The 27562-nt window shown below is 42.2% G+C and overlaps 12 non-coding genes across 12 annotated transcripts; all 12 read right to left on the reverse strand.

Moving 5' to 3' along the window:
• Positions 1-3252: 3252 nt before the first annotated feature.
• trnas-gcu (transfer RNA serine (anticodon GCU)) lies at positions 3253-3334 on the reverse strand. The gene has a single exon. It is a non-coding gene; the product is annotated as a tRNA-Ser (tRNA).
• Positions 3335-5298: 1964 nt separating this feature from the next.
• Positions 5299-5380, reverse strand: trnas-gcu (transfer RNA serine (anticodon GCU)). Its single transcript has one exon. It is a non-coding gene; the product is annotated as a tRNA-Ser (tRNA).
• Positions 5381-5918: 538 nt separating this feature from the next.
• Positions 5919-6000, reverse strand: trnas-gcu (transfer RNA serine (anticodon GCU)). Its single transcript has one exon. It is a non-coding gene; the product is annotated as a tRNA-Ser (tRNA).
• A 1964-nt stretch (positions 6001-7964) lies between these two features.
• On the reverse strand, positions 7965-8046 carry trnas-gcu (transfer RNA serine (anticodon GCU)). The gene has a single exon. It is a non-coding gene; the product is annotated as a tRNA-Ser (tRNA).
• Positions 8047-9441: 1395 nt separating this feature from the next.
• On the reverse strand, positions 9442-9523 carry trnas-gcu (transfer RNA serine (anticodon GCU)). The gene has a single exon. It is a non-coding gene; the product is annotated as a tRNA-Ser (tRNA).
• Positions 9524-10571: 1048 nt separating this feature from the next.
• Positions 10572-10653, reverse strand: trnas-gcu (transfer RNA serine (anticodon GCU)). Its single transcript has one exon. It is a non-coding gene; the product is annotated as a tRNA-Ser (tRNA).
• A 916-nt stretch (positions 10654-11569) lies between these two features.
• trnas-gcu (transfer RNA serine (anticodon GCU)) lies at positions 11570-11651 on the reverse strand. The gene has a single exon. It is a non-coding gene; the product is annotated as a tRNA-Ser (tRNA).
• A 6314-nt stretch (positions 11652-17965) lies between these two features.
• On the reverse strand, positions 17966-18047 carry trnas-gcu (transfer RNA serine (anticodon GCU)). Its single transcript has one exon. It is a non-coding gene; the product is annotated as a tRNA-Ser (tRNA).
• Positions 18048-20732: 2685 nt separating this feature from the next.
• On the reverse strand, positions 20733-20814 carry trnas-gcu (transfer RNA serine (anticodon GCU)). Its single transcript has one exon. It is a non-coding gene; the product is annotated as a tRNA-Ser (tRNA).
• Positions 20815-22665: 1851 nt separating this feature from the next.
• Positions 22666-22747, reverse strand: trnas-gcu (transfer RNA serine (anticodon GCU)). Its single transcript has one exon. It is a non-coding gene; the product is annotated as a tRNA-Ser (tRNA).
• Positions 22748-24598: 1851 nt separating this feature from the next.
• trnas-gcu (transfer RNA serine (anticodon GCU)) lies at positions 24599-24680 on the reverse strand. Its single transcript has one exon. It is a non-coding gene; the product is annotated as a tRNA-Ser (tRNA).
• A 2130-nt stretch (positions 24681-26810) lies between these two features.
• Positions 26811-26892, reverse strand: trnas-gcu (transfer RNA serine (anticodon GCU)). The gene has a single exon. It is a non-coding gene; the product is annotated as a tRNA-Ser (tRNA).
• Between the last annotated feature and the right edge of the window lie 670 nt (positions 26893-27562).

Genomic DNA, 27562 nt, shown 5'->3' on the forward strand with positions numbered 1-27562 from the left:
TAGCACAAATGGTAGAGCCATGCAAGAGGTAGTGGGGTCGATGCCCACATTCTCCACAAGACTCTACTTTAGACCTTGAGCCAAGGTCATCCCTCGTCCAAATGTTGATAAGTAGGGTTAAAGATGTTGTCACTAAATAGGTTGTTTTGTAGACTTGCAAACAAAGCATAACTCACCATCACCTTAACCACTCGGCCATCTCGTCACTGAAAAGCATCATTAGGAGAAGACGAAAGAGAGTGTTATCAAAAGAAGATGATCATATGGAGTCTAACCCGCGTTGCAGCTGTGCCAGGAGGCCATGTTCACAGGGGAATTCTCCACAAGGTTGACCTTTGCATCTTGAATTTACATCATTCCCAGTGAAAACCTTGTTGTAACTTTACATTTTTTTCCATATCTAAGCAAAGAAACCGACGAGGATGGGCTTCGAACCCACGAGTGCAGAGCACAATGGATTAGCAGTCCATCCTTAACATCTCACGTTTGCATCATCCCCAGTGAAAATCTTGTCATAACTTAACATTTTGCTTTATCTAACCTGTGTTTCTGCCCAGTAAACCACATTGAAAGGGGAATTAGCTCAAATGGTAGAGCGCTTGCTTAGCATGCGAGAGGTAGTGGGATCGATGCCCATATTCTCCACAAGGTTCACCTTTGCATCTTGAATTTACATCATTCCCAGTGAAAACCTTGTTGTAACTTTACATTTTTTTCAATATCTAAGCAAAGAAACATTCCTACACAACGACGAGGATGGGATTCGAACCCACGCGTGCAGAGCACAATGGATTAGCAGTCCATCCTTAACATCTCACGTTTGCATCATCTCCAGTGACAATCTTGTCATAACCTAACATTTTGCTTTATCTAACCTGTGTTTCTGCCCAGTAAGCCATGTTGAAAGGGGAAATAGCACAAATGGTAGAGCCATGCAAGAGGTAGTGGGGTCGATGCCCACATTCTCCACAAGACTCTACTTTAGACCTTGAGCCAAGGTCATCCCTCGTCCAAATGTTGATAAGTAGGGTTAAAGATGTTGTCACTAAATAGGTTGTTTTGTAGACTTGCAAACAAAGCATAACTCACCATCACCTTAACCACTCGGCCATCTCGTCACTGAAAAGCATCATTAGGAGAAGACGAAAGAGAGTGTTATCAAAAGAAGATGATCATATGGAGTCTAACCCGCGTTGCAGCTGTGCCAGGAGGCCATGTTCACAGGGGAATTCTCCACAAGGTTGACCTTTGCATCTTGAATTTACATCATTCCCAGTGAAAACCTTGTTGTAACTTTACATTTTTTTCCATATCTAAGCAAAGAAACCGACGAGGATGGGCTTCGAACCCACGAGTGCAGAGCACAATGGATTAGCAGTCCATCCTTAACATCTCACGTTTGCATCATCCCCAGTGAAAATCTTGTCATAACTTAACATTTTGCTTTATCTAACCTGTGTTTCTGCAGTGCCAGTAAACCACATTGAAAGGGGAATTACCTCAAATGGTAGAGCGCTTGCTTAGCATGCGAGAGGTAGTGGGATCGATGCCCATATTCTCCACAAGGTTCACCTTTGCATCTTGAATTTACATCATTCCCAGTGAAAACCTTGTTGTAACTTTACATTTTTTTCAATATCTAAGCAAAGAAACATTCCTACACAACGACGAGGATGGGATTCGAACCCACGTGTGCAGAGCACAATGGATTAGCAGTCCGTCCTTAACATCTCACGTTTGCATCATCCCCAGCGAAAATCTTGTCATAACTTAACATTTTGCTTTATCTAACCTGTGTTTCTGCAGTGCCAGTAAGCCATGTTGAAAGGGGAATTAGCTCAAATGGTAGAGCGCTTGCTTAGCATGCGAGAGGTAGTGGGATCAATGCCCATATTCTCCACAAGGTTCACCTTTGCATCTTGAATTTACATCATTCCCAGTGAAAACCTTGTTGTAACTTTACATTTTTTTCAAGATCTAAGCAAAGAAACATTCCTACACAACGACGAGTATGGGATACGAACCCACGCGTGCAGAGCACAATGGATTAGCAGTCCATCCTTAACATCTCACGTTTGCATCATCTCCAGTGAAAATCTTGTCATGACCTAACATTTTGCTTTATCTAACCTGTGTTTCTGCCCAGTAAGCCATGTTGAAAGGGGAAATAGCACAAATGGTAGAGCCATGCAAGAGGTAGTGGGGTCGATGCCCACATTCTCCACAAGACTCTACTTTAGACCTTGAGCCAAGGTCATCCCTCGTCCAAATGTTGATAAGTAGGGTTAAAGATGTTGTCACTAAATAGGTTGTTTTGTAGACTTGCAAACAAAGCATAACTCACCATCACCTTAACCACTCGGCCATCTTGTCACTGAAAAGCAGCATTAGGAGAAGACGAAAGAGAGTGTTATCAAAAGAAGATGATCATATGGAGTCTAACCCGCGTTGCAGCTGTGCCAGGAGGCCATGTTCACAGGGGAATTCTCCACAAGGTTGACCTTTGCATCTTGAATTTACATCATTCCCAGTGAAAACCTTGTTGTAACTTTACATTTTTTTCCATATCTAAGCAAAGAAACCGACGAGGATGGGCTTCGAACCCACGAGTGCAGAGCACAATGGATTAGCAGTCCATCCTTAACATCTCACGTTTGCATCATCCCCAGTGAAAATCTTGTCATAACTTAACATTTTGCTTTATCTAACCTGTGTTTCTGCAGTGCCAGTAAACCACATTGAAAGGGGAATTAGCTCAAATGGTAGAGCGCTTGCTTAGCATGCGAGAGGTAGTGGGATCGATGCCCATATTCTCTACAAGGTTCACCTTTGCATCTTGAATTTACATCATTCCCAGTGAAAACCTTGTTGTAACTTTACATTTTTTTCAATATCTAAGCAAAGAAACATTCCTACACAACGACGAGGATGGGATTCGAACCCACGCGTGCAGAGCACAATGGATTAGCAGTCCATCCTGAACATCTCACGTTTGCATCATCCCCAGTGAAAATCTTGTCATAACTTAACATTTTGCTTTATCTAACCTGTGTTTCTGCCCAGTAAACCACATTGAAAGGGGAATTAGCTCAAATGGTAGAGTGCTTGCTTAGCATGCGAGAGGTAGTGGGATCGATGCCCATATTCTCCACAAGGTTCACCTTTGCATCTTGAATTCACATCATTCCCAGTGAAAACCTTGCTGTAACTTTAGCTTTTTCCATATCTAAGCAAAGAAACAATCCTACACAACGACGAGGATGGGATTCGAACCCACACGTGCAGAGCACAAGGGATTAGCAGTCCATCGCCTTAACCACTCGGCCACCTCGTCACCAAAAACTGATATTAGGACAAGAAAAAAGAGAGTGTTATCATAAGAAGCTGCTTATGCGGAATCTGACCCATGCGGAGCTGCAGTGCCAGGAAGCCATGTTCACAGGGGAAATAGCACAAATGGTAGAGCCATGCAAGAGGTAGTCGGGTCGATGCCCACATTCTCCACAAGACTCTACTTTAGACCTTGAGCAAAGGTCATCCCTAGTCCAAATGTTGATAAGTAGGGTTAAAGATGTTGTCACTAAATAGGTTGTTTTGTAGACTTGCAAACAAAGCATAACTCACCATCACCTTAACCACTCGGCCATCTCGTCACTGAAAAGCATCATTAGGAGAAGACAAAAGAGAGTGTTATCAAAAGAAGATGATCATATGGAGTCTAACCCGTGTTGCAGCTGTGCCAGGAGGCCATGTTCACAGGGGAATTCTCCACAAGGTTGACCTTTGCATCTTGAATTTACATCATTCCCAGTGAAAACCTTGTTGTAACTTAACATTTTGCTTTATCTAACCTGTGTTTCTGCAGTGCCAGTAAGCCATGCTGAAAGGGGAATTAGCTCAAATGGTAGAGCACTTGCTTAGCATGCGAGAGATAGTTGGATCAATGCCCATATTCTCCACAAGGTTCACATTTACATCATTCCAAGTGAAAACCTTGTTGTAACTTTACATTTTTTTCAATATCTAAGCAAAGAAACATTCCTACACAACGACGAGGATGGGATTCGAACCCACGTGTGCAGAGCACAATGGATTAGCAGTCCATCCTTAACATCTCACGTTTGCATCATCTCCAGTGAAAATCTTGTCATGACCTAACATTTTGCTTTATCTAACTTGTGTTTCTGCCCAGTAAGCCATGTTGAAAGGGGAAATAGCACAAATGGTAGAGCCATGCAAGAGGTAATGGGGTCGATGCCCACATTCTCCACAAGACTCTACTTTAGACCTTGAGCCAAGGTCATCCCTCGTCCAAATGTTGATAAGTAGGGTTAAAGATGTTGTCACTAAATAGGTTGTTTTGTAGACTTGCAAACAAAGCATAACTCACCATCACCTTAACCACTCGGCCATCTTGTCACTGAAAAGCAGCATTAGGAGAAGACGAAAGAGAGTGTTATCAAAAGAAGATGATCATATGGAGTCTAACCCGCGTTGCAGCTGTGCCAGGAGGCCATGTTCACAGGGGAATTCTCCACAAGGTTGACCTTTGCATCTTGAATTTACATCATTCCCAGTGAAAACCTTGTTGTAACTTTACATTTTTTTCCATATCTAAGCAAAGAAACCGACGAGGATGGGCTTCGAACCCACGAGTGCAGAGCACAATGGATTAGCAGTCCATCCTTAACATCTCACGTTTGCATCATCCCCAGTGAAAATCTTGTCATAACTTAACATTTTGCTTTATCTAACCTGTGTTTCTGCAGTGCCAGTAAACCACATTGAAAGGGGAATTAGCTCAAATGGTAGAGCGCTTGCTTAGCATGCGAGAGGTAGTGGGATCGATGCCCATATTCTCTACAAGGTTCACCTTTGCATCTTGAATTTACATCATTCCCAGTGAAAACCTTGTTGTAACTTTACATTTTTTTCAATATCTAAGCAAAGAAACATTCCTACACAACGACGAGGATGGGATTCGAACCCACGCGTGCAGAGCACAATGGATTAGCAGTCCATCCTTAACATCTCACGTTTGCATCATCCCCAGTGAAAATCTTGTCATAACTTAACATTTTGCTTTATCTAACCTGTGTTTCTGCCCAGTAAACCACATTGAAAGGGGAATTAGCTCAAATGGTAGAGTGCTTGCTTAGCATGCGAGAGGTAGTGGGATCGATGCCCATATTCTCCACAAGGTTCACCTTTGCATCTTGAATTTACATCATTCCCAGTGAAAACCTTGGTGTAACTTTAGCTTTTTCCATATCTAAGCAAAGAAACAATCCTACACAACGACGAGGATGGGATTCGAACCCACGCGTGCAGAGCACAATGGATTAGCAGTCCATCGCCTTAACCACTCGGCCACCTCGTCACCAAAAACTGATATTAGGACAAGAAAAAAGAGAGTGTTATCATAAGAAGCTGCTTATGCGGAATCTGACCCATGCGGAGCTGCAGTGCCAGGAAGCCATGTTCACAGGGGAAATAGCACAAATGGTAGAGCCATGCAAGAGGTAGTCGGGTCGATGCCCACATTCTCCACAAGACTCTACTTTAGACCTTGAGCAAAGGTCATCCCTAGTCCAAATGTTGATAAGTAGGGTTAAAGATGTTGTCACTAAATAGGTTGTTTTGTAGACTTGCAAACAAAGCATAACTCACCATCACCTTAACCACTCGGCCATCTCGTCACTGAAAAGCATCATTAGGAGAAGACAAAAGAGAGTGTTATCAAAAGAAGATGATCATATGGAGTCTAACCCGTGTTGCAGCTGTGCCAGGAGGCCATGTTCACAGGGGAATTCTCCACAAGGTTGACCTTTGCATTTTGAATTTACATCATTCCCAGTGAAAACCTTGGTGTAACTTTAGCTTTTTCCATATCTAAGCAAAGAAACAATCCTACACAACGACGAGGATGGGATTCGAACCCACGCGTGCAGAGCACAATGGATTAGCAGTCCATCGCCTTAACCACTCGGCCACCTCGTCACCAAAAACTGATATTAGGACAAGAAAAAAGAGAGTGTTATCATAAGAAGCTGCTTATGCGGAATCTGACCCATGCGGAGCTGCAGTGCCAGGAAGCCATGTTCACAGGGGAAATAGCACAAATGGTAGAGCCATGCAAGAGGTAGTCGGGTCGATGCCCACATTCTCCACAAGACTCTACTTTAGACCTTGAGCAAAGGTCATCCCTAGTCCAAATGTTGATAAGTAGGGTTAAAGATGTTGTCACTAAATAGGTTGTTTTGTAGACTTGCAAACAAAGCATAACTCACCATCACCTTAACCACTCGGCCATCTCGTCACTGAAAAGCATCATTAGGAGAAGACAAAAGAGAGTGTTATCAAAAGAAGATGATCATATGGAGTCTAACCCGTGTTGCAGCTGTGCCAGGAGGCCATGTTCACAGGGGAATTCTCCACAAGGTTGACCTTTGCATTTTGAATTTACATCATTCCCAGTGAAAACCTTGTTGTAACTTAACATATTGCTTTATCTAACCTGTGTTTCTGCAGTGCCAGTAAGCCATGCTGAAAGGGGAATTAGCTCAAATGGTAGAGCACTTGCTTAGCATGCGAGAGATAGTTGGATCAATGCCCATATTCTCCACAAGGTTCACATTTACATCATTCCCAGTGAAAACCTTGTTGTAACTTTACATTTTTTTCAATATCTAAGCAAAGAAACATTCCTACACAACGACGAGGATGGGATACGAACCCACGCGTGCAGAGCACAATGGATTAGCAGTCCATCCTTAACATCTCACGTTTGCATCATCTCCAGTGAAAATCTTGTCATGACCTAACATTTTGCTTTATCTAACCTGTGTTTCTGCCCAGTAAGCCATGTTGAAAGGGGAAATAGCACAAATGGTAGAGCCATGCAAGAGGTAGTGGGGTCGATGCCCACATTCTCCACAAGACTCTACTTTAGACCTTGAGCCAAGGTCATCCCTCGTCCAAATGTTGATAAGTAGGGTTAAAGATGTTGTCACTAAATAGGTTGTTTTGTAGACTTGCAAACAAAGCATAACTCACCATCACCTTAACCACTCGGCCATCTTGTCACTGAAAAGCAGCATTAGGAGAAGACGAAAGAGAGTGTTATCAAAAGAAGATGATCATATGGAGTCTAACCCGCGTTGCAGCTGTGCCAGGAGGCCATGTTCACAGGGGAATTCTCCACAAGGTTGACCTTTGCATCTTGAATTTACATCATTCCCAGTGAAAACCTTGTTGTAACTTTACATTTTTTTCCATATCTAAGCAAAGAAACCGACGAGGATGGGCTTCGAACCCACGAGTGCAGAGCACAATGGATTAGCAGTCCATCCTTAACATCTCACGTTTGCATCATCCCCAGTGAAAATCTTGTCATAACTTAACATTTTGCTTTATCTAACCTGTGTTTCTGCAGTGCCAGTAAACCACATTGAAAGGGGAATTAGCTCAAATGGTAGAGCGCTTGCTTAGCATGCGAGAGGTAGTGGGATCGATGCCCATATTCTCTACAAGGTTCACCTTTGCATCTTGAATTTACATCATTCCCAGTGAAAACCTTGTTGTAACTTTACATTTTTTTCAATATCTAAGCAAAGAAACATTCCTACACAACGACGAGGATGGGATTCGAACCCACGCGTGCAGAGCACAATGGATTAGCAGTCCATCCTTAACATCTCACGTTTGCATCATCCCCAGTGAAAATCTTGTCATAACTTAACATTTTGCTTTATCTAACCTGTGTTTCTGCCCAGTAAACCACATTGAAAGGGGAATTAGCTCAAATGGTAGAGTGCTTGCTTAGCATGCGAGAGGTAGTGGGATCGATGCCCATATTCTCCACAAGGTTCACCTTTGCATCTTGAATTTACATCATTCCCAGTGAAAACCTTGGTGTAACTTTAGCTTTTTCCATATCTAAGCAAAGAAACAATCCTACACAACGACGAGGATGGGATTCGAACCCACGCGTGCAGAGCACAATGGATTAGCAGTCCATCGCCTTAACCACTCGGCCACCTCGTCACCAAAAACTGATATTAGGACAAGAAAAAAGAGAGTGTTATCATAAGAAGCTGCTTATGCGGAATCTGACCCATGCGGAGCTGCAGTGCCAGGAAGCCATGTTCACAGGGGAAATAGCACAAATGGTAGAGCCATGCAAGAGGTAGTCGGGTCGATGCCCACATTCTCCACAAGACTCTACTTTAGACCTTGAGCAAAGGTCATCCCTAGTCCAAATGTTGATAAGTAGGGTTAAAGATGTTGTCACTAAATAGGTTGTTTTGTAGACTTGCAAACAAAGCATAACTCACCATCACCTTAACCACTCGGCCATCTCGTCACTGAAAAGCATCATTAGGAGAAGACAAAAGAGAGTGTTATCAAAAGAAGATGATCACATGGAGTCTAACCCGTGTTGCAGCTGTGCCAGGAGGCCATGTTCACAGGGGAATTCTCCACAAGGTTGACCTTTGCATCTTGAATTTACATCATTCCCAGTGAAAACCTTGTTGTAACTTAACATTTTGCTTTATCTAACCTGTGTTTCTGCAGTGCCAGTAAGCCATGCTGAAAGGGGAATTAGCTCAAATGGTAGAGCACTTGCTTAGCATGCGAGAGATAGTTGGATCAATGCCCATATTCTCCACAAGGTTCACCTTTGCATCTTGAATTTACATCATTCCCAGTGAAAACCTTGTTGTAACTTTACATTTTTTTCCATATCTAAGCAAAGAAACATTCCTACACAACGACGAGGATGGGATTCGAACCCACGTGTGCAGAGCACAATGGATTAGCAGTCCGTCCTTAACATCTCACGTTTGCATCATCCCCAGTGAAAATCTTGTCATAACCAAACATTTTGCTTTATCTAACCTGTGTTTCTGCCCAGTAAACCATGTTGAAAGGGGAGTTAGCTCAAATGGTAGAGCGCTTGCTTAGCATGCGAGAGGTAGTGGGATCGATGCCCATATTCTCCACAACGTTCACAATTGCATCTTGAATTTACATCATTCCCAGTGAAAACGTTGTTGTAACTTTACATTTTTTTCAATATCTAAGCAAAGAAACATTCCTACACAACGACGAGGATGGGATTCGAACCCACGCGTGCAGAGCACAATGGATTAGCAGTCCGTCCTTAACATCTCACGTTTGCATCATCCCCAGTGAAAATCTTGTCATAACTTAACATTTTGCTTTATCTAACCTGTGTTTCTGCCCAGTAAACCACATTGAAAGGGGAATTAGCTCAAATGGTAGAGTGCTTGCTTAGCATGGGAGAGGTAGTGGGATCGATGCCCATATTCTCCACAAGGTTCACCTTTGCATCTTGAATTTACATCATTCCCAGTGAAAACCTTGTTGTAACTTTAGCTTTTTTCCATATCTAAGCAAAGAAACAATCCTACACGACGACGAGGATGGGATTCGAACCCACACGTGCAGAGCACAATGGATTAGCAGTCCATCGCCTTAACCACTCGGCCACCTCGTCACCAAAAACTAATATTAGGACAAGACTAAAAAGAGTGTTATCATAAGAAGCTGCTTATGCGGAATCTGACCCATGCGGAGCTGCAGTGCCAGGAAGCCATGTTCACAGGGGAAATAGCACAAATGGTAGAGCCATGCAAGAGGTAGTGGGGTCGATGCCCACATTCTCCACAAGACTCTACTTTAGACCTTGAGCCAAGGTCATCCCTAGTCCAAATGTTGATAAGTAGGGTTAAAGATGTTGTCACTAAATAGGTTGTTTTGTAGACTTGCAAACAAAGCATAACTCACCATCACCTTAACCACTCGGCCACCTCGTCACTGAAAAGCATCATTAGGAGAAGACAAAAGAGAGTGTTATCAAAAGAAGATGATCATATGGAGTCTAACCCGTGTTGCAGCTGTGCCAGGAGGCCATGTTCACAGGGGAATTCTCCACAAGGTTGACCTTTGCATCTTGAATTTACATCATTCCCAGTGAAAACCTTGTTGTAACTTAACATTTTGCTTTATCTAACCTGTGTTTCTGCAGTGCCAGTAAGCCATGCTGAAAGGGGAATTAGCTCAAATGGTAGAGCACTTGCTTAGCATGCGAGAGCTAGTTGGATCAATGCCCATATTCTCCACAAGGTTCACCTTTGCATCTTGAATTTACATCATTCCCAGTGAAAACCTTGTTGTAACTTTACATTTTTTTCCATATCTAAGCAAAGAAACCGACGAGGATGGGCTTCGAACCCACGAGTGCAGAGCACAATGGATTAGCAGTCCATCCTTAACATCTCACGTTTGCATCATCCCCAGTGAAAATCTTGTCATAACTTAACATTTTGCTTTATCTAACCTGTGTTTCTGCCCAGTAAACCACGTTGAAAGGGGAATTAGCTCAAATGGTAGAGTGCTTGCTTAGCATGCGAGAGGTATTGCGATCGATGCCCATATTCTCCACAAGGTTCACCTTTGCATCTTGAATTTACATCATTCCCAGTGAAAACCTTGGTGTAACTTTAGCTTTTTCCATATCTAAGCAAAGAAACAATCCTACACAACGACGAGGATGGGATTCGAACCCACGCGTGCAGAGCACAATGGATTAGCAGTCCATCGCCTTAACCACTCGGCCACCTCGTCACCAAAAACTGATATTAGGACAAGAAAAAAGAGAGTGTTATCATAAGAAGCTGCTTATGCGGAATCTGACCCATGCGGAGCTGCAGTGCCAGGAAGCCATGTTCACAGGGGAAATAGCACAAATGGTAGAGCCATGCAAGAGGTAGTCGGGTCGATGCCCACATTCTCCACAAGACTCTACTTTAGACCTTGAGCCAAGGTCATCCCTAGTCCAAATGTTGATAAGTAGGGTTAAAGATGTTGTCACTAAATAGGTTGTTTTGTAGACTTGCAAACAAAGCATAACTCACCATCACCTTAACCACTCGGCCATCTCGTCACTGAAAAGCATCATTAGGAGAAGACAAAAGAGAGTGTTATCAAAAGAAGATGATCATATGGAGTCTAACCCGTGTTGCAGCTGTGCCAGGAGGCCATGTTCACAGGGGAATTCTCCACAAGGTTGACCTTTGCATCTTGAATTTACATCATTCCCAGTGAAAACCTTGTTGTAACTTAACATTTTGCTTTATCTAACCTGTGTTTCTGCAGTGCCAGTAAGCCATGCTGAAAGGGGAATTAGCTCAAATGGTAGAGCACTTGCTTAGCATGCGAGAGATAGTTGGATCAATGCCCATATTCTCCACAAGATTCACCTTTGCATCTTGAATTTACATCATTCCCAGTGAAAACCTTGTTGTAACTTAACATTTTGCTTTATCTAACCTGTGTTTCTGCAGTGCCAGTAAGCCATGCTGAAAGGGGAATTAGCTCAAATGGTAGAGCACTTGCTTAGCATGCGAGAGATAGTTGGATCAATGCCCATATTCATCTTGCATCGCATTGCATCTTGAATTTACATCATTCCCAGTGAAAACCTTGTTGTAACTTTAGCTTTTTTCCATATCTAACTAAGCAAAGAAACATTCCTACATGACAACAAGGATGGGATTCGAACCCACGCGTGCAGAGCACAATAGATTAGCAGTCCATCGCCTTAACCACTCGGCCACCTCGTCACCAAAAACTCTTATTAGGACAAGACGAAAGAGAGTGTTATCATAAGAAGCTGCTCATGCGGAATCTGACCCTCGTTGCTGCAGTGCCAGGAAGCCATGTTCACAGGGGAAATCACTGGTGTGCTGACAACAACCTGCTCCTCAACACCAGCAAGACGAAGGAGATCATCGTGGTCTTCAGGTGAGAAAGAGGAAGCCCGCACAACCCCATTCACATCAACGGGATGGCTGTTGAACGTGTCTCCAGCTTCAAGTTCCTGGGGACCCACATCACAGAGGACCTCTCCTGGTCCACTAACACCTCCAGTCTGGTTAAGAAGGCCTCTTTTTCCTGAGGACACTGAAGAGACACCATCTGTCTTCAGCTGTACTGATGAACTTCTACCGCTGTGTGATCGAGAGCATCCTGACCAGCAGTGTCTCAGTCTGGTACGGAAACTGCTCTGTCGCAGACCGTAAGGCGCTACAGCGGGTGGTAAAAACCGCCCAGCGCATCACAAGGTGTCCACTTCCTGCCATTGAGGATGTCCAAAGAACACGCTGTCTGCGGCGAGCTCATGGCATCCTTAAAGACTCCTCCCACCCTGCCCACAGACTGTTTACCCTCCTGCCCTCCGGCAGGCGCTTCAGAAGCCTCCGGACTAGAACCAGCAGACTGAGGAACAGCTTTTTCCCCAGAGCTGTTTCTCTACTGAACTCTACCCCCCGAACTCTGAACTCTGTCTCTCTCTCTCTCTCCCTCTCTCTCTCCGCACCCTGCTGACCCCCCTTTCCCCTGCATATCACCTCACACCCATCATCCCCCGACCACTCCTCCTGGTCACACACACACATCTCTCATCCATCTGCATTATTGTATTATAGTATGTTCATATTATGTCCATATTCTTTATATTATCTGTAAACTAGTATAGCATGCTCACTGCATCTTAATCTGTATATTATTAGTATAGCATGCTCACTGCACCTTAATCTGTATATTATTAGTATAGCATGCTCACTGCACCTTAATCTGTATATTATAATCCTAAGAACACACTTATTTTGTAGCATTACTTATTTATAGCATTTATTTATATTTATTGCATCCCATTAATCCAGCCATCCAGATTTACCTAATAATTCACTTTTTTTGTCTACATCTGTAAATTTTGTAATTACTGTACATAGCACAGACTCTTGCACTTTCTGCTTATTTGCACTTCTGGTGAGATGCCAAACCTCATTTCGTTACTCTATACTTGTAATGACAATAAAGTTGAATCTCATCTCACATTAGACAAGCTCCTGGAGCTGGGGATTGAACCCCCGACCTTCTGGTGCAGAGACAACTGACTCTACCAACTGAACCACAGCCGCCCATCAGGACAGCCATTTTATTTAAAATCTATTTTGACTTCTGTCCACTGTTCTTGAAGAGCACCTGATGCCTTTACATTTTATTGGCCCACAGCATCAGTCGTAGCACAAGCTTTTTTATTTTTTCAACTTTGCTTTATATTTAAGTTGCACCAGTAGACTGTAACACCCAGAGCACCAGTGTGCATCTTTTTCATAATGTACATTAAATTAAAAGCTTGTTATTGCTGACTCTCCCTTATAGTATGTGGAGCATTACATTGAACCACTTGTTGCCATGGGAACCTACAATTCAGAATGTGGCTTTGATCTCCACCTCACAAAGACTTATGGAATCCTCAAAAGTTCTGAATAAAGGGGATTTAATAAATACTCATTTCACTTGGAGCAGTTGAACAAATCACAAGCTTTGAGGTTATCCAGCAAGTTATTTGAACTATTGACAGTAAATCAACTTCTTTGATAAAGGTAAGTTCCTCGTTATCGCTCCTTGATTTCTGAGCTCTTTGTTTATTCCAAACTGGAGTTGGACTGAGAGACATTGTTAGGGGGTCTTGAGATTCATGTAGAGCAGGAACCCCTGCTCTACATGAACATAATCTTTAGCTAATACCTCTTTAGCTATAATAACTCAATACTCTCCTAATCATTCCTTTTTGATAGTTAGTTAGGAAGTTGTTGTACATGTTTTATGATCTTGTTTTTGTTTACTTCTACCTGATAAGTGCCAAACTAAGCAAAGCATATTAAGATCATAAGTCATCATCATTCATAAGTCATAACTATCAATAGGCAGTAATTATAGGGTAATGGTAAATGATAGGCTTATAGCACTTTGCTTGTCTTCTGACGACTCAAAGCGATTTGAGTAGTGGGAGCAATTTGGGATTAAATGTCTTACCCAAGGACACATCAAGTATGTGGCTGCAGGAGCTGGGGATCGAACCCCCGGCCTTCCAGTTGAGAGACGACAGACTCTACCAACTGAGCCACAGGAGCCACTTAATGTTATTGAGGGTAAATTCTTAGCTAAAGGCCTATTAGCTGTGGACTATGTCGAATAAGGTATTAATAAGCACTAAATAATGACTAATAGCAACTATAGTAAATGATGAATATTGTGAACTTAATTTAAAGTTGTGTTTTGAACGTGTAGTTTATGCAAATACATTAAAAGGAAGTCAATGGCAAATTTTTTCACACAAAAAACAAGATGAGAAAAAGCATAGGGCAGCAATTCAGGATTATTAAATAGCAACCTCCTCCATCAGTGTGTGAATGTGTAGGTGTGACATGCGGTGTAAAAGCGCTTTGAGTAGTCAGAAGACCAGAAAAGTGCTATACAAGCTTAAGTCCATTTACCAGTACAAACAATGCAGTACTCTGACACAGTAGCCTATAAAAATCCTTTATTAACAGGGATGTGTCTACAAATTTCGACTCAACTTAATCTTCGTCAGGACATAATTGACAGAGACAAAAAAAACAGGTGTTTAAAAAGACTTAAGATGTCATGTGACAGAAGTGAAAGTCACATGACACTTTGCAAAGGTCGCAAATTAAGCAACAACAAAAAGACATACAAGCAAGATGTACAGATTTCATAAAATACCTCAGAAACAGAACATCTTTGTATAAGTAGGGCACACCATGAGAAAACAAGTTAGTGCAAACACCTACAACTTACAAAAACCTAAGGTGACGACATTCAAGGGAAAGGACTATAGTTGGGAAAACAATATATGAAAAAAAAAAAGATACTTAAACACAGGGTGGAAGAAAAACCAGCATGGCCGCTTCACTACGTGTTTCAGTATAAGAGAGCAACATGATTGAAATCAGACATGTCAATAAGGGTACTAGAAAAAGGTAAGTTAAATCTAGAAGACAAGCTCATGAAGGCAGTCGCTTTTATAAACGTGCCAAAACTCGATTCCTGTGAAATGTAAGGTTGTTTGTTTTCCTTAATTCTTTTGGACAAGGGGAAATGTAAAGGTATCATCTCCCTATGGGATTATTTTAGGATACAGATGATTCAAATTTTCTTTGTTACAAACAACAGTGTAGGAAGAGTCGTGGAGAGTTTTTATTGTTGAACAGACGCAAATTGCTGTTGAAGAAGCATTTTATACATACACACTCATACGCTGCCTGGAGCTGGGGATTGAACCCCTGACCTTCTGGTGCAGAGACAACTGACTGTACCAACTGAGCCACAGCCACCCATCAGGATAAGCTTTTTTTTTAAATCTATTTTGACTTCTGTTCACTGTTCTTAAAGAGAACCTGATGCCTTTACATTTTATTGGCCCAGAGCATCAGTCGTAGCACAAGCTTTTTTATTTTTTCAACTTTGCTTTATATTTAAGTTGCACCAGTAGATCAACTGTAACACCCAAAGCACCAGTGTGCATCTTTTTCATAATGTACATTAAGTTAAAAGCTTGTTATTGCTGACTCTCCCTTATAGTATGTGGAGCATTACATTGAACCACTTGTTGCCATGGGAACCTAAAATTCAGAATGTGGCTTTGATCGCCACCTCACAAAGACTTATGGAATCCTCAAAAGTTCTGAATGAAGGGGATTTAATAAATACTCATTTCACTTGGAGCAGTTGAACAAATCACAAGCTTTGAGGTTATCCAGCAAGTTATTTGAACTATTGACAGTAAATCAACTTCTTTGATAAAGGTAAGTTCCTCGTTATCGCTCCTTGATGGAGCTCGATTTCTGAGCTCTTTGTTTATTCCAAACTGGAGTTGGACAGAGAGAAGAAATGTACAATATTCAGATTTACAGATTTAAGACAAACAGGTTTTCTTTTTCACAATGACGATGCACACACAACATTAAAACAAATTTACTGTAAATGGAGTTAAATTATGGAATTATCTCAAAAATCACTTAAAATGATGCTCAAGTATTATATAATTTAAAAAAATATAAAGAAACAGTTTTGGGAAATTATGAAATTATTGAGTAAATCTAACTGATTGTATTTGATTATTTTTATATTGTTTATTTATTTTTGTTTTGTGAAAGAAAAGAAAACAAGAGGTTAGCCATCTTATTCTGTTTCAATAGTAGGCTATATTTTGTTCTTAAGAAGGGGGCAGGTATTATATGTTTTCTTCTTCCTGCTCCTGTTTGCTTATGGACAGTGTTATCATGAGAAAATATTTCATGTTGTGTTTTATTTTGTGGGAACCAAACACTGAAATGAGCAAATAAATCAAATATGAAATGAGATGAAACTGGATTGTAAGTAACTTTGTTCTCATTTTCTCTTGTTTCTTTTCAGATAACCTGAGAACATGCTGCAGCTAGAGGAAGAAGAGACATCAGTCAGGTAAGAGGAGTGAGAGGAACCTTTAAACACACAAATATAGCCCATTTAGCTCTTCTTCATTATCATTACAGTGAAAGCACTTGTGCATCAACAATAATAATACAATCCCACAGCAAAGTAAAATTTAGGATAACGTCTTATCTCTGTCTTTGCCCTGTGTGAGCCTGGAGTGAAGCTCTCATATTTTGGTTTTCTCACTTTAAGATCTTAACTAGAAATGAGACAACAGCAAATAAGTCAATAACTCGTGAGATTCTTCTTTTCAGCTGTGGGATAGTTAAAAAGATATGATTCCTGATGGATACGCTTACTTTTCCATATTTGGATGCCAATCCTCTTAAACTTTGATGTAAATGTTTTAGTAAGGTTGTCACATTTGTCGTCTTCAATACTTGTCGATACCGCTTGTTTTTATAACAATGAAATCTCCACTCTTTTAATGATCAGTAGAATCAAAAAGTACAAATTTAAAAGGTTTTTTTAGATCACGGTCATTCCGTGTAAATGTACAAGCAATGTGAAGCTACGAGCTATCTAAAGTGTGTTAGCATTAGCCCTCTAACACAACAATGCAGGCCACAGGTGATTGCAGCTCGAGCCAAGGGCCTATTTTGTCCACCGCTTGTGCTCAACTCATTCGTGTAGACGCGAGGGGATGGGGGTTGGAGGTGTGTCGCTGGAGGAAAAGTGGAGGCCTCAATATGGCAGAGGTGTGGCCAAATGTTTGCTGAGGTTTCATGCTGGTGCTCAACGGCGACATCTACTGGATCAAAGATTATTCCTTGAAGTTGGAATGACAGTAACCGGAACAGAACTCTTACTGTGTGTATTTGTGTTTTTAGTCTTAACAATGAGGACGCTGAGGACAACAAGGACACTCAGGACAACAAGGACACTCAGGACAACAAGGACAATGAAGACACTCAGGACAACAAGGACACTCAGGACAACATGGACACTCAGGACATTGAGGACACTCAATGTTTTGTAGACTTGCAAACAAAGCAGAACTCACCATCACCTTAACCACTCGGCCATCTAGTCACTGAAAAGCATCATTAGGAGAAGACGAAAGAGAGTGTTATCAAAAGAAGATGATCATATGGAGTCTAACCCGCGTTGCAGCTGTGCCAGGAGGCCATGTTCACAGGGGAATTCTCCACAAGGTTGACCTTTGCATCTTGAATTTACATCATTCCCAGTGAAAACCTTGTTGTAACTTTACATTTTTTTCCATATCTAAGCAAAGAAACATTCCTACACAATGACGAGGATGGGATTCGAACCCACGCGTGCAGAGCACAATGGATTAGCAGTCCGTCCGTAACATCTCACGTTTGCATCATCCCCAGCGAAAATCTTGTCATAACTTAACATTTTGCTTTATCTAACCTGTGTTTCTGCAGTGCCAGTAAGCCATGTTGAAAGGGGAATTAGCTCAAATGGTGGAGCGCTTGCTTAGCATGCGAGAGGTAGTGGGATCGATGCCCATATTCTCCACAAGGTTCACCTTTGCATCTTGAATTTACATCATTCCCAGTGAAAACCTTGTTGTAACTTTACATTTTTTTCCATATCTAAGCAAAGAAACATTCCTACACAACAACGAGGATGGGATTCGAACACACGCGTGCAGAGCACAATGGATTAGCAGTCCATCGCCTTAACCACTCGGCCACCTCGTCACCGAAATCTGATATTAGGACAAGACGAAAGAGAGTGTTATCATAAGAAGCTGCTCATGCGGAATCTGACCCTCGTTGCTGCAGTGCCAGGAAGCCATGTTCACAGGGGAAATAGCACAAATGGTAGAGCCATGCAAGAGGTAGTGGGGTCGATGCCCACATTCTCCACAAGACTCTACTTTAGACCTTGAGCCAAGGTCATCCCAAGTCCAAATGTTGATAAGTAGGGTTAAAGATGTTGTCACTGAATAGGTTGTTTTGTAGACTTGCAAACAAAGCAGAACTCACCATATTAGGACAAGACGAAAGAAAGTGTTATCATAAGAAGCTGCTCATGCGGAATCTGACCCTCGTTGCTGCAGTGCCAGGAAGCCATGTTCACAGGGGAAATAGCACAAATGGTAGAGCCATGCAAGAGGTAGTGGGGTCGATGCCCACATTCTCCACAAGACTCTACTTTAGACCTTGAGCCAAGGTCATCCCAAGTCCAAATGTTGATAAGTAGGGTTAAAGATGTTGTCACTGAATAGGTTGTTTTATAGACTTGCAAACAAAGCAGAACTCACCATATTAGGACAAGACGAAAGAGAGTGTTATCATAAGAAGCTGCTCATGCGGAATCTGACCCTCGTTGCTGCAGTGCCAGGAAGCCATGTTCACAGGGGAAATAGCACAAATGGTAGAGCCATGCAAGAGGTAGTGGGGTCGATGCCCACATTCTCCACAAGACTCTACTTTAGACCTTGAGCCAAGGTCATCCCAAGTCCAAATGTTGATAAGTAGGGTTAAAGATGTTGTCACTGAATAGGTTGTTTTGTAGACTTGCAAACAAAGCAGAACTCACCATATTAGGACAAGACGAAAGAGAGTGTTATCATAAGAAGCTGCTCATGCGGAATCTGACCCTCGTTGCTGCAGTGCCAGGAAGCCATGTTCACAGGGGAAATAGCACAAATGGTAGAGCCATGCAAGAGGTAGTGGGGTCGATGCCCACATTCTCCACAAGACTCTACTTTAGACCTTGAGCCAAGGTCATCCCAAGTCCAAATGTTGATAAGTAGGGTTAAAGATGTTGTCACTGAATAGGTTGTTTTGTAGACTTGCAAACGAAGCAGAACTCACCATATTAGGACAAGACGAAAGAGAGTGTTATCATAAGAAGCTGCTCATGCGGAATCTGACCCTCGTTGCTGCAGTGCCAGGAGGCCATGTTCACAGGGGAATTCTCCACAAGGTTCACCTTTGCATCTTGAATTTACATCATTCCCAGTGAAAACCTTGTTGTAACTTTACATTTTTTTCCATATCTAAGCAAAGAAACATTACTACACAACGACGAGGATGGGATTCGAACCCACGCGTGCAGAGCACAATGGATTAGCAGTCCTTCCTTAACATCTCACGTTTGCATCATCCCCAGTGAAAATCTTGTCATAACTTAACATTTTGCTTTATCTAACCTGTCTTTCTGCAGTGCCAATAAGCCATGTTGAAAGGGGAATTAGCTCAAATGGTACAGCGCTTGCTTAGCATGCGAGAGGTAGTGGGATTGATGCCCATATTCTCCACAAGGTTCACCTTTGCATCTTGAACTTACATCATTCCCAGTGAAAACCTTGTTGTAACTTTACATTTTTTTCCATATCTAAGCAAAGAAACATTCCTACACAACGACGAGGATGGGATTCGAACCCATGCGTGCAGAGCACAATGGATTAGCAGTCCGTCCTTAACATCTCACGTTTTCATCATCCCCAGTGAAAATCTTGTCATAACTTAACATTTTGCTTTATCTAACCTGTGTTTCTGCAGTGTCAGTTAGCCATGTTGAAAGGGGAATTAGCTCAGATGGTAGAGCGCTTGCTTAGCATGCGAGAGGTAGTGGGATCGATGCCCATATTCTCCACAAGGTTCACCTTTGCATCTTGAATTTACATCATTCCCACTGAAAACCTTGTTGTAACTTTACATTTTTTTCCATATCTAAGCAAAGAAACATTCCTACACAACGACAAGGATGGGATTCGAACCCACGCGTGCAGAGCACAATGGATTAGCAGTCCTTCCTTAACATCTCACGTTTGCATCATCCCCAGCGAAAATCTTGTCATAACTTAACATTTTGCTTTATCTAACCTGTGTTTCTGCTGTGCCAGTAAGCCATGTTGAAAGGGGAATTAGCTCAAATGGTAGAGTTCTTGCTTAGCATGTGAGAGGTAGTGGGAGTGATACCCATATTCTCCACAACGTTCACATTTGCATCTTGAATTTACATTATTCCCAGTGAAAACCTTGTTGTAACTTTACATTTTTTTCCATATCTAAGCAAAGAAACATTCCTACACAACGACGAGGATGAGATTCGAACCCACGCGTGCAGAGCACAATGGATTAGCAGTCCTTCCTTAACATCTCACGTTTGCATCATCCCCAGCGAAAATCTTGTCATAACTTAACATTTTGCTTTATCTAACCTGTGTTTCTGCAGTGCCAGTAAGCCATGTTGAAAGGGGAATTAGCTCAAATGGTAGAGTTCTTGCTTAGCATGTGGGAGTTAGTGGGATTGATACCCATATTCTCCGCAACGTTCACATTTGCATCTTGAATTTACATCATTCCCAGTGAAAACCTTGTTGTAACTTTACATTTTTTTCCATATCTAAGCAAAGAAACATTCCTACACAACGACGAGGATGGGATTCGAACCCACGCGTGCAGAGCACAATGGATTAGCAGTCCATCGCCTTAACCACTCGGCCACCTCGTCACCAAAAACTGATATTAGGACAAGACGAAAGAGAGTGTTATCATAAGAAGCTGCTCATGCGGAATCTGACCCTCGTTGCTGCAGTGCCAGGAAGCCATGTTCACAGGGGAAATAGCACAAATGGTAGAGCCATGCAAGAGGTAGTGGGGTCGATGCCCACATTCTCCACAAGACTCTACTTTAGACCTTGAGCCAAGGTCATCCCAAGTCCAAATGTTGATAAGTAGGGTTAAAGATGTTGTCACTGAATAGGTTGTTTTGTAGACTTGCAAACGAAGCAGAACTCACCATATTAGGACAAGACGAAAGAGAGTGTTATCATAAGAAGCTGCTCATGCGGAATCTGACCCTCGTTGCTGCAGTGCCAGGAGGCCATGTTCACAGGGGAATTCTCCACAAGGTTCACCTTTGCATCTTGAATTTACATCATTCCCAGTGAAAACCTTGTTGTAACTTTACATTTTTTTCCATATCTAAGCAAAGAAACATTACTACACAACGACGAGGATGGGATTCGAACCCACGCGTGCAGAGCACAATGGATTAGCAGTCCTTCCTTAACATCTCACGTTTGCATCATCCCCAGTGAAAATCTTGTCATAACTTAACATTTTGCTTTATCTAACCTGTCTTTCTGCAGTGCCAATAAGCCATGTTGAAAGGGGAATTAGCTCAAATGGTACAGCGCTTGCTTAGCATGCGAGAGGTAGTGGGATTGATGCCCATATTCTCCACAAGGTTCACCTTTGCATCTTGAACTTACATCATTCCCAGTGAAAACCTTGTTGTAACTTTACATTTTTTTCCATATCTAAGCAAAGAAACATTCCTACACAACGACGAGGATGGGATTCGAACCCATGCGTGCAGAGCACAATGGATTAGCAGTCCGTCCTTAACATCTCACGTTTTCATCATCCCCAGTGAAAATCTTGTCATAACTTAACATTTTGCTTTATCTAACCTGTGTTTCTGCAGTGTCAGTTAGCCATGTTGAAAGGGGAATTAGCTCAGATGGTAGAGCGCTTGCTTAGCATGCGAGAGGTAGTGGGATCGATGCCCATATTCTCCACAAGGTTCACCTTTGCATCTTGAATTTACATCATTCCCACTGAAAACCTTGTTGTAACTTTACATTTTTTTCCATATCTAAGCAAAGAAACATTCCTACACAACGACAAGGATGGGATTCGAACCCACGCGTGCAGAGCACAATGGATTAGCAGTCCTTCCTTAACATCTCACGTTTGCATCATCCCCAGCGAAAATCTTGTCATAACTTAACATTTTGCTTTATCTAACCTGTGTTTCTGCTGTGCCAGTAAGCCATGTTGAAAGGGGAATTAGCTCAAATGGTAGAGTTCTTGCTTAGCATGTGAGAGGTAGTGGGAGTGATACCCATATTCTCCACAACGTTCACATTTGCATCTTGAATTTACATTATTCCCAGTGAAAACCTTGTTGTAACTTTACATTTTTTTCCATATCTAAGCAAAGAAACATTCCTACACAACGACGAGGATGAGATTCGAACCCACGCGTGCAGAGCACAATGGATTAGCAGTCCTTCCTTAACATCTCACGTTTGCATCATCCCCAGCGAAAATCTTGTCATAACTTAACATTTTGCTTTATCTAACCTGTGTTTCTGCAGTGCCAGTAAGCCATGTTGAAAGGGGAATTAGCTCAAATGGTAGAGTTCTTGCTTAGCATGTGGGAGTTAGTGGGATTGATACCCATATTCTCCGCAACGTTCACATTTGCATCTTGAATTTACATCATTCCCAGTGAAAACCTTGTTGTAACTTTACATTTTTTTCCATATCTAAGTAAAGAAACATTCCTACACAACGACGAGGATGGGATTCGAACCCACGCGTGCAGAGCACAATGGATTAGCAGTCCATCGCCTTAACCACTCGGCCACCTCGTCACCAAAAACTGATATTAGGACAAGACGAAAGAGAGTGTTATCATAAGAAGCTGCTCATGCGGAATCTGACCCTCGTTGCTGCAGTGCCAGGAAGCCATGTTCACAGGGGAAATAGCACAAATGGTAGAGCCATGCAAGAGGTAGTGGGGTCGATGCCCACATTCTCCACAAGACTCTACTTTAGACCTTGAGCCAAGGTCATCCCAAGTCCAAATGTTGATAAGTAGGGTTAAAGATGTTGTCACTGAATAGGTTGTTTTGTAGACTTGCAAACGAAGCAGAACTCACCATATTAGGACAAGACGAAAGAGAGTGTTATCATAAGAAGCTGCTCATGCGGAATCTGACCCTCGTTGCTGCAGTGCCAGGAGGCCATGTTCACAGGGGAATTCTCCACAAGGTTCACCTTTGCATCTTGAATTTACATCATTCCCAGTGAAAACCTTGTTGTAACTTTACATTTTTTTCCATATCTAAGCAAAGAAACATTACTACACAACGACGAGGATGGGATTCGAACCCACGCGTGCAGAGCACAATGGATTAGCAGTCCTTCCTTAACATCTCACGTTTGCATCATCCCCAGTGAAAATCTTGTCATAACTTAACATTTTGCTTTATCTAACCTGTCTTTCTGCAGTGCCAATAAGCCATGTTGAAAGGGGAATTAGCTCAAATGGTACAGCGCTTGCTTAGCATGCGAGAGGTAGTGGGATTGATGCCCATATTCTCCACAAGGTTCACCTTTGCATCTTGAACTTACATCATTCCCAGTGAAAACCTTGTTGTAACTTTACATTTTTTTCCATATCTAAGCAAAGAAACATTCCTACACAACGACGAGGATGGGATTCGAACCCATGCGTGCAGAGCACAATGGATTAGCAGTCCGTCCTTAACATCTCACGTTTTCATCATCCCCAGTGAAAATCTTGTCATAACTTAACATTTTGCTTTATCTAACCTGTGTTTCTGCAGTGTCAGTTAGCCATGTTGAAAGGGGAATTAGCTCAGATGGTAGAGCGCTTGCTTAGCATGCGAGAGGTAGTGGGATCGATGCCCATATTCTCCACAAGGTTCACCTTTGCATCTTGAATTTACATCATTCCCACTGAAAACCTTGTTGTAACTTTACATTTTTTTCCATATCTAAGCAAAGAAACATTCCTACACAACGACAAGGATGGGATTCGAACCCACGCGTGCAGAGCACGATGGATTAGCAGTCCGTCCTTAACATCTCACGTTTGCATCATCCCCAGCGAAAATCTTGTCATAACTTAACATTTTGCTTTATCTAACCTGTGTTTCTGCTGTGCCAGTAAGCCATGTTGAAAGGGGAATTAGCTCAAATGGTAGAGTTCTTGCTTAGCATGTGAGAGTTAGTGGGATTGATACCCATATTCTCCACAACATTCACATTTGCATCTTGAATTTACATCATTCCCAGTGAAAACCTTGTTGTAACTTTACATTTTTTTCCATATCTAAGCAAAGAAACATTCCTACACAACAACAAGGATGGGATTCGAACCCACGCGTGCAGAGCACAATGGATTAGCAGTCCTTCCTTAACATCTCACGTTTGCATCATCCCCAGCGAAAATCTTGTCATAACTTAACATTTTGCTTTATCTAACCTGTGTTTCTGCAGTGCCAGTAAGCCATGTTGAAAGGGGAATTAGCTCAAATGGTAGAGATCTTGCTTAGCATGTGAGAGTTAGTGGGATTGATACCCATATTCTCCACAACGTTCACATTTGCATCTTGAATTTACATCATTCCCAGTGAAAACCTTGTTGTAACTTTACATTTTTTTCCATATCTAAGCAAAGAAACATTCCTACACAACGACGAGGATGGGATTCGAACCCACGGGTGCAGAGCACAATGGATTAGCAGTCCATCGCCTTAACCACTCGGCCACCTCGTCACCAAAAACTGATATTAGGACAAGACGAAAGAGAGTGTTATCATAAGAAGCTGCTCATGCGGAATCTGACCCTCGTTGCTGCAGTGCCAGGAAGCCATGTTCACAGGGGAAATAGCACAAATGGTAGAGCCATGCAAGAGGTAGTGGGGTCGATGCCCACATTCTCCACAAGACTCTACTTTAGACCTTGAGCCAAGGTCATCCCAAGTCCAAATGTTGATAAGTAGGGTTAAAGATGTTGTCACTGAATAGGTTGTTTTGTAGACTTGCAAACAAAGCAGAACTCACCATATTAGGACAAGACGAAAGAGAGTGTTATCATAAGAAGCTACTCATGCGGAATCTGACCCTCGTTGCTGCAGTGCCAGGAAGCCCATGTTCACAGGGGAAATAGCACAAATGGTAGAGCCATGCAAGAGGTAGTGGGGTCGATGCCCACATTCTCCACAAGACTCTACTTTAGACCTTGAGCCAAGGTCATCCCAAGTCCAAATGTTGATAAGTAGGGTTAAAGATGTTGTCACTGAATAGGTTGTTTTGTAGACTTGCAAACGAAGCAGAACTCACCATATTAGGACAAGACGAAAGAGAGTGTTATCATAAGAAGCTGCTCATGCGGAATCTGACCCTCGTTGCTGCAGTGCCAGGAGGCCATGTTCACAGGGGAATTCTCCACAAGGTTCACCTTTGCATCTTGAATTTACATCATTCCCAGTGAAAACCTTGTTGTAACTTTACATTTTTTTCCATATCTAAGCAAAGAAACATTACTACACAACGACGAGGATGGGATTCGAACCCACGCGTGCAGAGCACAATGGATTAGCAGTCCTTCCTTAACATCTCACGTTTGCATCATCCCCAGTGAAAATCTTGTCATAACTTAACATTTTGCTTTATCTAACCTGTCTTTCTGCAGTGCCAATAAGCCATGTTGAAAGGGGAATTAGCTCAAATGGTACAGCGCTTGCTTAGCATGCGAGAGGTAGTGGGATTGATGCCCATATTCTCCACAAGGTTCACCTTTGCATCTTGAACTTACATCATTCCCAGTGAAAACCTTGTTGTAACTTTACATTTTTTTCCATATCTAAGCAAAGAAACATTCCTACACAACGACGAGGATGGGATTCGAACCCATGCGTGCAGAGCACAATGGATTAGCAGTCCGTCCTTAACATCTCACGTTTTCATCATCCCCAGTGAAAATCTTGTCATAACTTAACATTTTGCTTTATCTAACCTGTGTTTCTGCAGTGTCAGTTAGCCATGTTGAAAGGGGAATTAGCTCAGATGGTAGAGCGCTTGCTTAGCATGCGAGAGGTAGTGGGATCGATGCCCATATTCTCCACAAGGTTCACCTTTGCATCTTGAATTTACATCATTCCCACTGAAAACCTTGTTGTAACTTTACATTTTTTTCCATATCTAAGCAAAGAAACATTCCTACACAACGACAAGGATGGGATTCGAACCCACGCGTGCAGAGCACAATGGATTAGCAGTCCTTCCTTAACATCTCACGTTTGCATCATCCCCAGCGAAAATCTTGTCATAACTTAACATTTTGCTTTATCTAACCTGTGTTTCTGCTGTGCCAGTAAGCCATGTTGAAAGGGGAATTAGCTCAAATGGTAGAGTTCTTGCTTAGCATGTGAGAGGTAGTGGGAGTGATACCCATATTCTCCACAACGTTCACATTTGCATCTTGAATTTACATTATTCCCAGTGAAAACCTTGTTGTAACTTTACATTTTTTTCCATATCTAAGCAAAGAAACATTCCTACACAACGACGAGGATGAGATTCGAACCCACGCGTGCAGAGCACAATGGATTAGCAGTCCTTCCTTAACATCTCACGTTTGCATCATCCCCAGCGAAAATCTTGTCATAACTTAACATTTTGCTTTATCTAACCTGTGTTTCTGCAGTGCCAGTAAGCCATGTTGAAAGGGGAATTAGCTCAAATGGTAGAGTTCTTGCTTAGCATGTGGGAGTTAGTGGGATTGATACCCATATTCTCCGCAACGTTCACATTTGCATCTTGAATTTACATCATTCCCAGTGAAAACCTTGTTGTAACTTTACATTTTTTTCCATATCTAAGCAAAGAAACATTCCTACACAACGACGAGGATGGGATTCGAACCCACGCGTGCAGAGCACAATGGATTAGCAGTCCATCGCCTTAACCACTCGGCCACCTCGTCACCAAAAACTGATATTAGGACAAGACGAAAGAGAGTGTTATCATAAGAAGCTGCTCATGGGGAATCTGACCCTCGTTGCTGCAGTGCCAGGAAGCCATGTTCACAGGGGAAATAGCACAAATGGTAGAGCCATGCAAGAGGTAGTGGGGTCGATGCCCACATTCTCCACAAGACTCTACTTTAGACCTTGAGCCAAGGTCATCCCAAGTCCAAATGTTGATAAGTAGGGTTAAAGATGTTGTCACTGAATAGGTTGTTTTGTAGACTTGCAAACAAAGCAGAACTCACCATCACCTTAACCACTCGGCCATCTAGTCACTGAAAAGCATCATTAGGAGAAGACGAAAGAGAGTGTTATCAAAAGAAGATGATCATATGGAGTCTAACCCGCGTTGCAGCTGTGCCAGGAGGCCATGTTCACAGGGGAATTCTCCACAACGTTCACCTTTGCATCTTGAATTTACATCATTCCAAGGGAAAACCTTGTTGTAACTTTACATTTTTTTCCATATCTAAGCAAAGAAACATTACTACACAACGACGAGGATGGGATTCGAACCCACGCGTGCAGAGCACAATGGATTAGCAGTCCTTCCTTAACATCTCACGTTTGCATCATCCCCAGTGAAAATCTTGTCATAACTTAACATTTTGCTTTATCTAACCTGTC

This window comes from Labrus bergylta, chromosome 14 (assembly GCF_963930695.1).
Source record: "Labrus bergylta chromosome 14, fLabBer1.1, whole genome shotgun sequence".
In the NCBI taxonomy this organism is placed as follows: domain Eukaryota; kingdom Metazoa; phylum Chordata; class Actinopteri; order Labriformes; family Labridae; genus Labrus; species Labrus bergylta.